Source organism: Nothobranchius furzeri, chromosome 9, assembly GCF_043380555.1.
Source record: "Nothobranchius furzeri strain GRZ-AD chromosome 9, NfurGRZ-RIMD1, whole genome shotgun sequence".
NCBI lineage: Eukaryota > Metazoa > Chordata > Actinopteri > Cyprinodontiformes > Nothobranchiidae > Nothobranchius > Nothobranchius furzeri.
Window position 1 is genome coordinate 12647960 of NC_091749.1, and position 16572 is coordinate 12664531.

Sequence of the window (16572 nt, forward strand, 5' to 3'; positions counted from 1 at the left end):
CCTTTGGGACATGGTTTTACCCCCTATAGGAATGTGCGATCATCTTGAAACGTTCAGATCACTTACAACTCAATAGATTCTACCTTCTTGTAGCGTTTCAGCCTGATTGGACCTTGTTTTCACACAAATGGACCCAGAATGATGTGAAATTGTGCTTCGTGCAACATAATTCTGGATGCCATTTACAAACCATAAGTGCTAATGACTCCATTCCTTTTTGTGGTTGTAGGGGCTGTTGATTGGAGTACACTTAAACAAACCTGATCTCTCTAGGACATTCAGAAGCCAAGTTATAAGCCCACAAAGGTGTAACTGGACTACTTCTTTAAAGTCACACCTGATCCGGTGACCTTTGGGACATGGTTTGACCCCCTTAGGAAAGTGCTATCATCATGAAACGTTCAGATCACTTACAACTCAATAGATTCTACCTTCCTGTAACGTTTCAGCCTGATTGGACCTTGTTTTCACACAAATGAACCCAGAATGATGTGAAATTGTGCTTTGTGCAACATAATTCTGGGTGCCATTTAAAAACCATAAGTGCTAATGACTTCATTCCTTTTTGTGGTTGTAGGGGCTGTTGATTGGAGTACCCTAAAACAAACCTGACCTCTCTGGGACATTCAGAAGCCAAGTTATAAGCCCACAAATGTGTAACTGGACTACTTCTTTAAAGTGACACCAGATCCGGTGACCTTTGGGACATGGTTTGACCCCCTTAGGAAAGTGCTATCATCATGAAACGTTCAGATCACTTACAACTCCATAGATTCTACCTTCCTGTAACGTTTCAGCCTGATTGGACCTTGTTTTCACAAAAATGAACCCAGAATGATGTGAAATTGTGCTTTGTGCAACATAATTCTGGGTGCCATTCACAAACCATAAGTGCTAATGACTCCATTCCTTTTTGTGGTTGTAGGGGCTTTTGATTGGAGTCCACTAAAACAAACCTAACCTCTCTAGGACATTCAGAAGCCAAGTTATAAGCCCACAAAGGTGTAACTGGACTACATCTTTAAAGTGACAACAGGCCCGGTGACCTTTGGGACATGGTTTTACCCCCTATAGGAATGTGCTATCTTCATGAAACGTTCAGATCACTTACAACTCAATAGATTCTACCTTCCTGTAACGTTTCAGCCTGATTGGACCTTGTTTTCACACAAATGAACCCAGAATAATGTGAAATTGTGCTTCGTGCAACATAATTCTGGGTGCCATTTAAAAACCATAAGTGCTAATGACTCCATTCCTTTTTGTGGTTGTAGGGGCTGTTGATTGGAGTATACTAAAACAAACCTGATCTCTCAGGGACATTCAGAAGCCAAGTTATAAGCCCACAAATGTGTAACTGGACTACTTCTTTAAAGAGACACCAGGCCCGGTGACCTTTGGGACATGGTTTTACCCCCTATAGGAATGTGCGATCATCTTGAAACGTTCAGATCACTTACAACTCAATAGATTCTACCTTCCTGTAACGTTTCAGCCTGATTGGACCTTGTTTTCACACAAATGAACCCAGAATGATGTGAAATTGTGCTTCGTGCAACATAATTCTGGGTGCCATTTAAAAACCATAAGTGCTAATGACTCCATTCCTTTTTGAGGTTGTAGGGGCTGTTGATTGGAGTACACTAAAACAAACCTGATCTCTCTAGGACATTCAGAAGCCAAGTTATAAGCCCTCAAAGGTGTAACTGGACAACTTCTTTAAAGTGACACCAGGCCCGGTGACCTTTGGGACATGGTTTGACCCCCTATAGGAATGTGCGATCATCATGAAACGTTCAGATCACTTACAACTCAATAGATTCTACCTTCTTGTAACGTTTCAGCCTGATTGGACCTTGTTTTCACACAAATGGACCCAGAATGATGTGAAATTGTGCTTCGTGCAACATAATTCTGGGTGCCATTTACAAACCATAAGTGCTAATGACTCCATTCCTTTTTGTGGTTGTAGGGGCTGTTGGTTGGAGTACATTAAAGCAAACCTGATCTCTCTAGGACATTCAGAAGCCAAGTTATAAGCCCACAAATGTGTAACTGAACTACTTTTTTAAATTGACACCAGATCCGGTGACCTTTGGGACATGGTTTGACCCCCTTAGGACAGTGCTATCATCATGAAACGTTCAGATCACTTACAACTCAATAGATTCTACCTTCCTGTAACGTTTCAGCCTGATTGGACCTTGTTTTCACACAAATGAACCCAGAATGATGTGAAATTGTGCTTAGTGCAGCATAATTCTGGGTGCCATTTAAAAACCATAAGTGCTAATGACTCCATTGCTTTTTGAGGTTGTAGGGGATGTTGATTGGAGTACACTAAAACAAACCTGATCTCTCTAGGATATTCAGAAGCCAAGTTATAAGCCCACAAATGTGTAACTGGACTACTTCTTTAAAGTGACACCAGGCCCGGTGACCTTTGGGACATGGTTTTACCACCTATAGGAATGTGCGATCATCTTGAAACTTTCAGATCACTTACAACTCAATAGATTCTACCTTCTTGTAGCGTTTCAGCCTGATTGGACCTTGTTTTCACACAAATGAACCCAGAATGATGTGAAATTGTGCTTCGTGCAACGTAATTCTGGGTGCCATTTACAAACCATAAGTGCTAATGACTCCATTCCTTTTTGTGGTTGTAGGGGCTGTTGATTGGAGTACATTAAAACAAACCTGATCTCTCTAGGACATTCAGAAGCCAAGTTATAAGCCCACAAATGTGTAACTGGACTACTTCTTTAAATTGACACCAGATCTGGTGACCTTTGGGACATGGTTTGACCCCCTTAGGAAAGTGCTATCATCATGAAACGTTCAGATCACTTACAACTCAATAGATTCTACCTTCCTGTAACGTTTCAGCCTGATTGGACCTTGTTTTCACACAAATGAACCCAGAATGATGTGAAATTGTGCTTCGTGCAACATAATTCTGGGTGCCATTTAAAACCCATAAGTGCTAATGACTCCATTCCTTTTTGTGGTTGTAGGGGCTGTTGATTGGAGTATACTAAAACAAACCTGATCTCTCAGGGACATTCAGAGGCCAAGTTATAAGCCCACAAATGTGTAACTGGACTACTTCTTTAAATTGACACCAGATCCGGTGACCTTTGGGACATGGTTTGACCCCCTTAGGAAAGTGCTATCATCATGAAACGTTCAGATCACTTACAACGAAATAGATTCTACCTTCCTGTAACGTTTCAGCCTGATTGGACCTTGTTTTCACACAAATGAACCCAGAATGATGTGAAATTGTGCTTCGTGCAACATAATTCTGGGTGCCATTTAAAACCCATAAGTGCTAATGACTCCATTCCTTTTTGTGGTTGTAGGGGCTGTTGATTGGAGTATAGTAAAACAAACCTGATCTCTCAGGGACATTCAGAGGCCAAGTTATAAGCCCACAAATGTGTAACTGGACTACTTCTTTAAATTGACACCAGATCCGGTGACCTTTGGGACATGGTTTGACCCCCTTAGGAAAGTGCTATCATCATGAAACGTTCAGATCACTTACAACTCCATAGATTCTACCTTCCTGTAACGTTTCAGCCTGATTGGACCTTGTTTTCACACAAATGAACCCAGAATGATGTGAAATTGTGCTTTGTGCAACATAATTCTGGGTGCCATTCACAAACCATAAGTGCTAATGACTCCATTCCTTTTTGTGGTTGTAGGGGCTTTTGATTGGAGTCCACTAAAACAAACCTAACCTCTCTAGGACATTCAGAAGCCAAGTTATAAGCCCACAAAGGTGTAACTGGACTACATCTTTAAAGTGACACCAGGCCCGGTGACCTTTGGGACATGGTTTTACCCCCTATAGGAATGTGCGATCCTCTTGAAACGTTCAGATCACTTACAACTCAATAGATTCTACCTTCTTGTAGCGTTTCAGCCTGATTGGACCTTGTTTTCACACAAATGGACCCAGAATGATGTGAAATTGTGCTTCGTGCAACATAATTCTGGATGCCATTTACAAACCATAAGTGCTAATGACTCCATTCCTTTTTGTGGTTGTAGGGGCTGTTGATTGGAGTACACTAAAACAAACCTGATCTCTCTAGGACATTCAGAAGCCAAGTTATAAGCCCACAAATGTGTAACTGGACTACTTCTTTAAATTGACACCTGATCCGGTGACCTTTGGGACATGGTTTGACCCCCTTAGGAAAGTGCTATCATCATGAAACGTTCAGATCACTTACAACTCAATAGATTCTACCTTCCTGTAACGTTTCAGCCTGATTGGACCTTGTTTTCACACAAATGAACCCAGAATGATGTGAAATTGTGCTTTGTGCAACATAATTCTGGGTGCCATTTAAAAACCATAAGTGCTAATGACTCCATTCCTTTTTGTGGTTGTAGGGGCTTTTGATTGGAGTCCACTAAAACAAACCTAACCTCTCTAGGACATTCAGAAGCCAAGTTATAAGCCCACAAAGGTGTAACTGGACTACATCTTTAAAGTGACACCAGGCCCGGTGACCTTTGGGACATGGTTTTACCCCCTATAGGAATGTGCTATCTTCATGAAACGTTCAGATCACTTACAACTCAATAGATTCTACCTTCCTGTAACGTTTCAGCCTGATTGGACCTTGTTTTCACACAAATGAACCCAGAATAATGTGAAATTGTGCTTCGTGCAACATAATTCTGGGTGCCATTTAAAAACCATAAGTGCTAATGACTCCATTCCTTTTTGTGGTTGTAGGGGCTGTTGATTGGAGTATACTAAAACAAACCTGATCTCTCAGGGACATTCAGAAGCCAAGTTATAAGCCCACAAATGTGTAACTGGACTACTTCTTTAAAGAGACACCAGGCCCGGTGACCTTTGGGACATGGTTTTACCCCCTATAGGAATGTGCGATCATCTTGAAACGTTCAGATCACTTACAACTCAATAGATTCTACCTTCCTGTAACGTTTCAGCCTGATTGGACCTTGTTTTCACACAAATGAACCCAGAATGATGTGAAATTGTGCTTCGTGCAACATAATTCTGGGTGCCATTTAAAAACCATAAGTGCTAATGACTCCATTCCTTTTTGAGGTTGTAGGGGCTGTTGATTGGAGTACACTAAAACAAACCTGATCTCTCTAGGACATTCAGAAGCCAAGTTATAAGCCCTCAAAGGTGTAACTGGACAACTTCTTTAAAGTGACACCAGGCCCGGTGACCTTTGGGACATGGTTTGACCCCCTATAGGAATGTGCGATCATCATGAAACGTTCAGATCACTTACAACTCAATAGATTCTACCTTCTTGTAACGTTTCAGCCTGATTGGACCTTGTTTTCACACAAATGGACCCAGAATGATGTGAAATTGTGCTTCGTGCAACATAATTCTGGGTGCCATTTACAAACCATAAGTGCTAATGACTCCATTCCTTTTTGTGGTTGTAGGGGCTGTTGATTGGAGTACACTAAAACAAACCTAACCTCTCTAGGACATTCAGAAGCCAAGTTATAAGCCCACAAATGTGTAACTGGACTACTTCTTTAAAGAGACACCAGGCCCGGTGACCTTTGGGACATGGTTTTACCCCCTATAGGAATGTGCGATCATCTTGAAACGTTCAGATCACTTACAACTCAATAGGTTCTACCTTCTTGTAACGTTTCAGCCTGATTGGACCTTGTTTTCACACAAATGGACCCAGAATGATGTGAAATTGTGCTTCGTGCAACATAATTCTGGGTGCCATTTACAATCCTTAAGTGCTAATGACTCCATTCCTTTTTGTGGTTGTAGGGGCTTTTGATTGGAGTCCACTAAAACAAACCTGATCTCTCTAGGACATTCAGAAGCCAAGTTATAAGCCCACAAATGTGTAACTGAACTACTTCTTTAAATTGACACCAGATCCGGTGACCTTTGGGACATGGTTTGACCCCCTTAGGAAAGTGCTATCATCATGAAACGTTCAGATCACTTACAACTCAATAGATTCTACCTTCCTGTAACGTTTCAGCCTGATTGGACCTTGTTTTCACACAAATGAACCCAGAATGATGTGAAATTGTGCTTAGTGCAGCATAATTCTGGGTGCCATTTAAAAACCATAAGTGCAAATGACTCCATTCCTTTTTGAGGTTGTAGGGGATGTTGATTGGAGTACACTAAAACAAACCTGATCTCTCTAGGATATTCAGAAGCCAAGTTATAAGCCCACAAATGTGTAACTGGACTACTTCTTTAAAGTGACACCAGGCCCGGTGACCTTTGGGACATGGTTTTACCCCCTATAGGAATGTGCGATCATCTTGAAACTTTCAGATCACTTACAACTCAATAGATTCTACCTTCTTGTAGCGTTTCAGCCTGATTGGACCTTGTTTTCATACAAATGAACCCAGAATGATGTGAAATTGTGCTTCGTGCAACGTAATTCTGGGTGCCATTTACAAACCATAAGTGCTAATGACTCCATTCCTTTTTGTGGTTGTAGGGGCTAATGATTGGAGTACATTAAAACAAACCTGATCTCTCTAGGACATTCAGAAGCCAAGTTATAAGCCCACAAATGTGTAACTGGACTACTTCTTTAAATTGACACCAGATCCGGTGACCTTTGGGACATGGTTTGACCCCCTTAGGAAAGTGCTATCATCATGAAACGTTCAGATCACTTACAACTCAATAGATTCTACCTTCCTGTAACGTTTCAGCCTGATTGGACCTTGTTTTCACACAAATGAACCCAGAATGATGTGAAATTGTGCTTCGTGCAACATAATTCTGGGTGCCATTTAAAACCCATAAGTGCTAATGACTCCATTCCTTTTTGTGGTTGTAGGGGCTGTTTATTGGAGTATACTAAAACAAACCTGATCTCTCAGGGACATTCAGAGGCCAAGTTATAAGCCCACAAATGTGTAACTGGACTACTTCTTTAAAGAGACACCAGGCCCGGTGACCTTTGGGACATGGTTTTACCCCCTATAGCAATGTGCGATCATCTTGAAACGTTCAGATCACTTACAACTCAATAGGTTCTACCTTCTTGTAGTGTTTCAGCCTGATTGGACCTTGTTTTCACACGAATGGACCCAGAATGATGTGAAATTGTGCTTCGTGCAACATAATTCTGGGTGCCACTTACAAACCTTAAGTGCTAATGACTCCATTCCTTTTTGTGGTTGTAGGGGCTGTTGATTGGAGTACACTAAAACAAACCTGATCTCTCTAGGACATTCAGAAGCCAAGTTATAAGCCCACAAATGTGTAACTGGACTACTTCTTTAAATTGACACCAGATCCGGTGACCTTTGGGACATGGTTTGACCCCCTTAGGAAAGTGCTATCATCATGAAACGTTCAGATCACTTACAACGAAATAGATTCTACCTTCCTGTAACGTTTCAGCCTGATTGGACCTTGTTTTCACACAAATGAACCCAGAATGATGTGAAATTGTGCTTCGTGCAACATAATTCTGGGTGCCATTTAAAACCCATAAGTGCTAATGACTCCATTCCTTTTTGTGGTTGTAGGGGCTGTTGATTGGAGTATAGTAAAACAAACCTGATCTCTCAGGGACATTCAGAGGCCAAGTTATAAGCCCACAAATGTGTAACTGGACTACTTCTTTAAATTGACACCAGATCCGGTGACCTTTGGGACATGGTTTGACCCCCTTAGGAAAGTGCTATCATCATGAAACGTTCAGATCACTTACAACTCCATAGATTCTACCTTCCTGTAACGTTTCAGCCTGATTGGACCTTGTTTTCACACAAATGAACCCAGAATGATGTGAAATTGTGCTTTGTGCAACATAATTCTGGGTGCCATTCACAAACCATAAGTGCTAATGACTCCATTCCTTTTTGTGGTTGTAGGGGCTTTTGATTGGAGTCCACTAAAACAAACCTAACCTCTCTAGGACATTCAGAAGCCAAGTTATAAGCCCACAAAGGTGTAACTGGACTACATCTTTAAAGTGACACCAGGCCCGGTGACCTTTGGGACATGGTTTTACCCCCTATAGGAATGTGCGATCATCTTGAAACGTTCAGATCACTTACAACTCAATAGATTCTACCTTCTTGTAGCGTTTCAGCCTGATTGGACCTTGTTTTCACACAAATGGACCCAGAATGATGTGAAATTGTGCTTCGTGCAACATAATTCTGGATGCCATTTACAAACCATAAGTGCTAATGACTCCATTCCTTTTTGTGGTTGTAGGGGCTGTTGATTGGAGTACACTTAAACAAACCTGATCTCTCTAGGACATTCAGAAGCCAAGTTATAAGCCCACAAAGGTGTAACTGGACTACTTCTTTAAAGTCACACCTGATCCGGTGACCTTTGGGACATGGTTTGACCCCCTTAGGAAAGTGCTATCATCATGAAACGTTCAGATCACTTACAACTCAATAGATTCTACCTTCCTGTAACGTTTCAGCCTGATTGGACCTTGTTTTCACACAAATGAACCCAGAATGATGTGAAATTGTGCTTTGTGCAACATAATTCTGGGTGCCATTTAAAAACCATAAGTGCTAATGACTTCATTCCTTTTTGTGGTTGTAGGGGCTGTTGATTGGAGTACCCTAAAACAAACCTGACCTCTCTGGGACATTCAGAAGCCAAGTTATAAGCCCACAAATGTGTAACTGGACTACTTCTTTAAAGTGACACCAGATCCGGTGACCTTTGGGACATGGTTTGACCCCCTTAGGAAAGTGCTATCATCATGAAACGTTCAGATCACTTACAACTCCATAGATTCTACCTTCCTGTAACGTTTCAGCCTGATTGGACCTTGTTTTCACAAAAATGAACCCAGAATGATGTGAAATTGTGCTTTGTGCAACATAATTCTGGGTGCCATTCACAAACCATAAGTGCTAATGACTCCATTCCTTTTTGTGGTTGTAGGGGCTTTTGATTGGAGTCCACTAAAACAAACCTAACCTCTCTAGGACATTCAGAAGCCAAGTTATAAGCCCACAAAGGTGTAACTGGACTACATCTTTAAAGTGACACCAGGCCCGGTGACCTTTGGGACATGGTTTTACCCCCTATAGGAATGTGCTATCTTCATGAAACGTTCAGATCACTTACAACTCAATAGATTCTACCTTCCTGTAACGTTTCAGCCTGATTGGACCTTGTTTTCACACAAATGAACCCAGAATAATGTGAAATTGTGCTTCGTGCAACATAATTCTGGGTGCCATTTAAAAACCATAAGTGCTAATGACTCCATTCCTTTTTGTGGTTGTAGGGGCTGTTGATTGGAGTATACTAAAACAAACCTGATCTCTCAGGGACATTCAGAAGCCAAGTTATAAGCCCACAAATGTGTAAGTGGACTACTTCTTTAAAGAGACACCAGGCCCGGTGACCTTTGGGACATGGTTTTACACCCTATAGGAATGTGCGATCATCTTGAAACGTTCAGATCACTTACAACTCAATAGATTCTACCTTCCTGTAACGTTTCAGCCTGATTGGACCTTGTTTTCACACAAATGAACCCAGAATGATGTGAAATTGTGCTTCGTGCAACATAATTCTGGGTGCCATTTAAAAACCATAAGTGCTAATGACTCCATTCCTTTTTGAGGTTGTAGGGGCTGTTGATTGGAGTACACTAAAACAAACCTGATCTCTCTAGGACATTCAGAAGCCAAGTTATAAGCCCTCAAAGGTGTAACTGGACAACTTCTTTAAAGTGACACCAGGCCCGGTGACCTTTGGGACATGGTTTGACCCCCTATAGGAATGTGCGATCATCATGAAACGTTCAGATCACTTACAACTCAATAGATTCTACCTTCTTGTAACGTTTCAGCCTGATTGGACCTTGTTTTCACACAAATGGACCCAGAATGATGTGAAATTGTGCTTCGTGCAACATAATTCTGGGTGCCATTTACAAACCATAAGTGCTAATGACTCCATTCCTTTTTGTGGTTGTAGGGGCTGTTGATTGGAGTACACTAAAACAAACCTGATCTCTCTAGGACATTCAGAAGCCAAGTTATAAGCCCACAAAGGTGTAACTGGACTACTTCTTTAAAGTGACACCAGGCCCAGTGACCTTTGGGACATGGTTTGACCCCCTATAGGAATGTGCGATCATCATGAAACGTTCAGATCACTTACAACTCAATAGATTCTACCTTCTTGTAACGTTTCAGCCTGATTGGACCTTGTTTTCACACAAATGGACCCAGAATGATGTGAAATTGTGCTTCGTGCAACATAATTCTGGGTGCCATTTACAAACCATAAGTGCTAATGACTCCATTCCTTTTTGTGGTTGTAGGGGCTGTTGGTTGGAGTACATTAAAGCAAACCTGATCTCTCTAGGACATTCAGAAGCCAAGTTATAAGCCCACAAATGTGTAACTGAACTACTTTTTTAAATTGACACCAGATCCGGTGACCTTTGGGACATGGTTTGACCCCCTTAGGACAGTGCTATCATCATGAAACGTTCAGATCACTTACAACTCAATAGATTCTACCTTCCTGTAACGTTTCAGCCTGATTGGACCTTGTTTTCACACAAATGAACCCAGAATGATGTGAAATTGTGCTTAGTGCAGCATAATTCTGGGTGCCATTTAAAAACCATAAGTGCTAATGACTCCATTGCTTTTTGAGGTTGTAGGGGATGTTGATTGGAGTACACTAAAACAAACCTGATCTCTCTAGGATATTCAGAAGCCAAGTTATAAGCCCACAAATGTGTAACTGGACTACTTCTTTAAAGTGACACCAGGCCCGGTGACCTTTGGGACATGGTTTTACCCCCTATAGGAATGTGCGATCATCTTGAAACTTTCAGATCACTTACAACTCAATAGATTCTACCTTCTTGTAGCGTTTCAGCCTGATTGGACCTTGTTTTCACACAAATGAACCCAGAATGATGTGAAATTGTGCTTCGTGCAACGTAATTCTGGGTGCCATTTACAAACCATAAGTGCTAATGACTCCATTCCTTTTTGTGGTTGTAGGGGCTGTTGATTGGAGTACATTAAAACAAACCTGATCTCTCTAGGACATTCAGAAGCCAAGTTATAAGCCCACAAATGTGTAACTGGACTACTTCTTTAAATTGACACCAGATCTGGTGACCTTTGGGACATGGTTTGACCCCCTTAGGAAAGTGCTATCATCATGAAACGTTCAGATCACTTACAACTCAATAGATTCTACCTTCCTGTAACGTTTCAGCCTGATTGGACCTTGTTTTCACACAAATGAACCCAGAATGATGTGAAATTGTGCTTCGTGCAACATAATTCTGGGTGCCATTTAAAACCCATAAGTGCTAATGACTCCATTCCTTTTTGTGGTTGTAGGGGCTGTTGATTGGAGTATACTAAAACAAACCTGATCTCTCAGGGACATTCAGAGGCCAAGTTATAAGCCCACAAATGTGTAACTGGACTACTTCTTTAAATTGACACCAGATCCGGTGACCTTTGGGACATGGTTTGACCCCCTTAGGAAAGTGCTATCATCATGAAACGTTCAGATCACTTACAACGAAATAGATTCTACCTTCCTGTAACGTTTCAGCCTGATTGGACCTTGTTTTCACACAAATGAACCCAGAATGATGTGAAATTGTGCTTCGTGCAACATAATTCTGGGTGCCATTTAAAACCCATAAGTGCTAATGACTCCATTCCTTTTTGTGGTTGTAGGGGCTGTTGATTGGAGTATAGTAAAACAAACCTGATCTCTCAGGGACATTCAGAGGCCAAGTTATAAGCCCACAAATGTGTAACTGGACTACTTCTTTAAATTGACACCAGATCCGGTGACCTTTGGGACATGGTTTGACCCCCTTAGGAAAGTGCTATCATCATGAAACGTTCAGATCACTTACAACTCCATAGATTCTACCTTCCTGTAACGTTTCAGCCTGATTGGACCTTGTTTTCACACAAATGAACCCAGAATGATGTGAAATTGTGCTTTGTGCAACATAATTCTGGGTGCCATTCACAAACCATAAGTGCTAATGACTCCATTCCTTTTTGTGGTTGTAGGGGCTTTTGATTGGAGTCCACTAAAACAAACCTAACCTCTCTAGGACATTCAGAAGCCAAGTTATAAGCCCACAAAGGTGTAACTGGACTACATCTTTAAAGTGACACCAGGCCCGGTGACCTTTGGGACATGGTTTTACCCCCTATAGGAATGTGCGATCCTCTTGAAACGTTCAGATCACTTACAACTCAATAGATTCTACCTTCTTGTAGCGTTTCAGCCTGATTGGACCTTGTTTTCACACAAATGGACCCAGAATGATGTGAAATTGTGCTTCGTGCAACATAATTCTGGATGCCATTTACAAACCATAAGTGCTAATGACTCCATTCCTTTTTGTGGTTGTAGGGGCTGTTGATTGGAGTACACTAAAACAAACCTGATCTCTCTAGGACATTCAGAAGTCAAGTTATAAGCCCACAAATGTGTAACTGGACTACTTCTTTAAATTGACACCTGATCCGGTGACCTTTGGGACATGGTTTGACCCCCTTAGGAAAGTGCTATCATCATGAAACGTTCAGATCACTTACAACTCAATAGATTCTACCTTCCTGTAACGTTTCAGCCTGATTGGACCTTGTTTTCACACAAATGAACCCAGAATGATGTGAAATTGTGCTTTGTGCAACATAATTCTGGGTGCCATTTAAAAACCATAAGTGCTAATGACTCCATTCCTTTTTGTGGTTGTAGGGGCTTTTGATTGGAGTCCACTAAAACAAACCTAACCTCTCTAGGACATTCAGAAGCCAAGTTATAAGCCCACAAAGGTGTAACTGGACTACATCTTTAAAGTGACACCAGGCCCGGTGACCTTTGGGACATGGTTTTACCCCCTATAGGAATGTGCTATCTTCATGAAACGTTCAGATCACTTACAACTCAATAGATTCTACCTTCCTGTAACGTTTCAGCCTGATTGGACCTTGTTTTCACACAAATGAACCCAGAATAATGTGAAATTGTGCTTCGTGCAACATAATTCTGGGTGCCATTTAAAAACCATAAGTGCTAATGACTCCATTCCTTTTTGTGGTTGTAGGGGCTGTTGATTGGAGTATACTAAAACAAACCTGATCTCTCAGGGACATTCAGAAGCCAAGTTATAAGCCCACAAATGTGTAACTGGACTACTTCTTTAAAGAGACACCAGGCCCGGTGACCTTTGGGACATGGTTTTACCCCCTATAGGAATGTGCGATCATCTTGAAACGTTCAGATCACTTACAACTCAATAGATTCTACCTTCCTGTAACGTTTCAGCCTGATTGGACCTTGTTTTCACACAAATGAACCCAGAATGATGTGAAATTGTGCTTCGTGCAACATAATTCTGGGTGCCATTTAAAAACCATAAGTGCTAATGACTCCATTCCTTTTTGAGGTTGTAGGGGCTGTTGATTGGAGTACACTAAAACAAACCTGATCTCTCTAGGACATTCAGAAGCCAAGTTATAAGCCCTCAAAGGTGTAACTGGACAACTTCTTTAAAGTGACACCAGGCCCGGTGACCTTTGGGACATGGTTTGACCCCCTATAGGAATGTGCGATCATCATGAAACGTTCAGATCACTTACAACTCAATAGATTCTACCTTCTTGTAACGTTTCAGCCTGATTGGACCTTGTTTTCACACAAATGGACCCAGAATGATGTGAAATTGTGCTTCGTGCAACATAATTCTGGGTGCCATTTACAAACCATAAGTGCTAATGACTCCATTCCTTTTTGTGGTTGTAGGGGCTGTTGATTGGAGTACACTAAAACAAACCTAACCTCTCTAGGACATTCAGAAGCCAAGTTATAAGCCCACAAATGTGTAACTGGACTACTTCTTTAAAGAGACACCAGGCCCGGTGACCTTTGGGACATGGTTTTACCCCCTATAGGAATGTGCGATCATCTTGAAACGTTCAGATCACTTACAACTCAATAGGTTCTACCTTCTTGTAACGTTTCAGCCTGATTGGACCTTGTTTTCACACAAATGGACCCAGAATGATGTGAAATTGTGCTTCGTGCAACATAATTCTGGGTGCCATTTACAATCCTTAAGTGCTAATGACTCCATTCCTTTTTGTGGTTGTAGGGGCTTTTGATTGGAGTCCACTAAAACAAACCTGATCTCTCTAGGACATTCAGAAGCCAAGTTATAAGCCCACAAATGTGTAACTGAACTACTTCTTTAAATTGACACCAGATCCGGTGACCTTTGGGACATGGTTTGACCCCCTTAGGAAAGTGCTATCATCATGAAACGTTCAGATCACTTACAACTCAATAGATTCTACCTTCCTGTAACGTTTCAGCCTGATTGGACCTTGTTTTCACACAAATGAACCCAGAATGATGTGAAATTGTGCTTAGTGCAGCATAATTCTGGGTGCCATTTAAAAACCATAAGTGCAAATGACTCCATTCCTTTTTGAGGTTGTAGGGGATGTTGATTGGAGTACACTAAAACAAACCTGATCTCTCTAGGATATTCAGAAGCCAAGTTATAAGCCCACAAATGTGTAACTGGACTACTTCTTTAAAGTGACACCAGGCCCGGTGACCTTTGGGACATGGTTTTACCCCCTATAGGAATGTGCGATCATCTTGAAACTTTCAGATCACTTACAACTCAATAGATTCTACCTTCTTGTAGCGTTTCAGCCTGATTGGACCTTGTTTTCATACAAATGAACCCAGAATGATGTGAAATTGTGCTTCGTGCAACGTAATTCTGGGTGCCATTTACAAACCATAAGTGCTAATGACTCCATTCCTTTTTGTGGTTGTAGGGGCTAATGATTGGAGTACATTAAAACAAACCTGATCTCTCTAGGACATTCAGAAGCCAAGTTATAAGCCCACAAATGTGTAACTGGACTACTTCTTTAAATTGACACCAGATCCGGTGACCTTTGGGACATGGTTTGACCCCCTTAGGAAAGTGCTATCATCATGAAACGTTCAGATCACTTACAACTCAATAGATTCTACCTTCCTGTAACGTTTCAGCCTGATTGGACCTTGTTTTCACACAAATGAACCCAGAATGATGTGAAATTGTGCTTCGTGCAACATAATTCTGGGTGCCATTTAAAACCCATAAGTGCTAATGACTCCATTCCTTTTTGTGGTTGTAGGGGCTGTTTATTGGAGTATACTAAAACAAACCTGATCTCTCAGGGACATTCAGAGGCCAAGTTATAAGCCCACAAATGTGTAACTGGACTACTTCTTTAAAGAGACACCAGGCCCGGTGACCTTTGGGACATGGTTTTACCCCCTATAGCAATGTGCGATCATCTTGAAACGTTCAGATCACTTACAACTCAATAGGTTCTACCTTCTTGTAGTGTTTCAGCCTGATTGGACCTTGTTTTCACACGAATGGACCCAGAATGATGTGAAATTGTGCTTCGTGCAACATAATTCTGGGTGCCACTTACAAACCTTAAGTGCTAATGACTCCATTCCTTTTTGTGGTTGTAGGGGCTGTTGATTGGAGTACACTAAAACAAACCTGATCTCTCTAGGACATTCAGAAGCCAAGTTATAAGCCCACAAATGTGTAACTGGACTACTTCTTTAAATTGACACCAGATCCGGTGACCTTTGGGACATGGTTTGACCCCCTTAGGAAAGTGCTATCATCATGAAACGTTCAGATCACTTACAACTCAATAGATTCTACCTTCCTGTAATGTTTCAGCCTGATTGGACCTTGTTTTCACACAAATGAACCCAGAATGATGTGAAATTGTGCTTCGTGCAACATAATTCTGGGTGCCATTTAAAAACCATAAGTGCTAATGACTCCATTCCTTTTTGAGGTTGTAGGGGCTGTTGATTGGAGTACACTAAAACAAACCTGATCTCTCTAGGACATTCAGAAGCCAAGTTATAAGCCCTCAAAGGTGTAACTGGACTACTTCTTTAAAGTGACACCAGGCCCGGTGACCTTTGGGACATGGTTTGACACCCTATAGGAATGTGCGATCATCATGAAACATTCAGATCACTTACAACTCAATAGATTCTACCTTCTTGTAACGTTTCAGCCTGATTGGACCTTGTTTTCACACAAATGGACCCAGAATGATGGGAAATTGTGCTTCGTGCAACATAATTCTGGGTGCCATTTACAAACCATAAGTGCTAATGACTCCATTCCTTTTTGAGGTTGTATGGGATGTTGGTTGGAGTACATTAAAACAAACCTGATCTCTCTAGGATTTTCAGAAGCCAAGTTATAAGCCCACAAAGGTGTAACTGGACTACTTCCCTAAATTGACACAAGATCCGGTGACCTTTGGGACATGGTTTGACCCCCGTAGGAAAGTGCTATCATCATGAAACGTTCAGATCACTTACAACTCAATAGATTCGACCTTCTTGTAGCGTTTCAGCCTGATTGGACCTTGTTTTCACACAAATGAACCCAGAATGATGTGAAATTGTGCTTCGTGCAACATAATTCTGGGTGCCATTTACAAACC